This window comes from Rhinopithecus bieti, unplaced genomic scaffold (genome assembly GCF_001698545.2).
Source record: "Rhinopithecus bieti isolate Rb0 unplaced genomic scaffold, ASM169854v2 scaffold_15796, whole genome shotgun sequence".
Classification (NCBI taxonomy): domain Eukaryota; kingdom Metazoa; phylum Chordata; class Mammalia; order Primates; family Cercopithecidae; genus Rhinopithecus; species Rhinopithecus bieti.
This window is the reverse complement of record NW_016808858.1, coordinates 42,485-43,782: the sequence shown is the minus strand read 5'-3', so window position 1 is coordinate 43,782 and position 1,298 is coordinate 42,485. Positions and strand designations below refer to the sequence as shown.

Below are 1,298 nucleotides of genomic sequence, written 5' to 3'. Positions count from 1 at the left end.
ACATTTTCTTAATCCAGTCTGTCACTGATGGACATTTGGGTTGATTCCAAGTCTTTGCTATTGTGAATAGTGCTGCAATAAACATACGTGTGCATGTGTCTTTATAGCAGCATGACTTATAATCCTTTGGGTATATCCCCAGTAGTGGGATGGCTGGGTCAAATGGTATTTCTAGTTCTAGATCCTTGAGGAATCGCCACACTGTTTTTCACAATGGTTGAACTAGTTTACAGTCCCACCAACAGTGTAAAAGTGTTCCTATTTCTCCACATCCTCTCCAGCACCTGTTGTTTCCTGATTTTTTTAATGATTGCCATTCTAACTGGTGTGAGATGGTATCTCACTGTGGTTTTCATTCGCATTTCTCTGATGGTGAGTGATGATGAGTATTTTTTTCATGTGTCTGTTGGCTGTATGAATGTCTTCTTTTGAGAAGTGTCTGTTCATATCCTTTACCCACTTTTTTATGGGGTTGTTTTTTTCCTGTAAATTTGAATGAGTTCTTTATAGGTTCTGGATATTAGCCCTTTGTCAGATGAGTAGATTGCAAAAATTTTCTCCCATTCTGTAGGTTGCCTCTTCACTCTGATGGTAGTTTCTTTTGACTGTCTTTCTTTAAAGCAACTGCAATTTCCTCCCTTACTTCCTTACTGTCTGTGGCTATAATTTGCCCATTATGAAGCATCTGTGAATTCTGTCTTAGGTATTCCATGACTGCATTCACATCTTTATTTAAGTACTCTTTTTTCTCTTTGTTATTTTTGTGTTTTCCTTGGTGTTTGTCCTTTTTAAGGGATAGCCTATTGGCTTCAAGGTGTTTACACTTTGGTAGGTTCTGGCTTGTTCCCTCACAGGATCCCTTCTCCACGTCCTCCCATGGTGTTATAGACAAAGGTCTCTTGTTACATGCAGTACTAACTCGTGCCCACCTGGTCATAATTTCATCAGAGGTACCTCACTGTGCTGCTACGCAACTTCTTACCACCAACTCTCTTATTTTTAACAGAGATATGAATGATTTAATAAATAAAGTTATTTTCTCCCTAACCAATAAATAAATGAGAAACATGTACTTAAAGAAGGGACATCACATTGCCAGTTTGCCCTGAGTCCTTACCAGATATAGTTCAGCTATGGTTTGTGTCATGTTTACTTTGTTGGAGTTCCTACAGCATGCTGTTCTGTGTCTCTCCACATCTGTCCTCTGTATTCCCTTTGTTGGAAATGTCTGCCTCATTCTAACTCACCCCTTATGTTTGTGTGTTTAGATTAATTGTTACCTTCCCCAGGCAACCTCC

The 1,298-nt window shown here is 39.1% G+C and overlaps 1 pseudogene; it reads right to left on the bottom strand.

The window, feature by feature from the left end:
* The window catches only part of LOC108539146 (zinc finger CCHC domain-containing protein 9 pseudogene), a 2,920-nt pseudogene extending 1,983 nt beyond the window's left edge, over positions 1-937 (bottom strand).
* Positions 938-1,298: the final 361 nt, after the last annotated feature.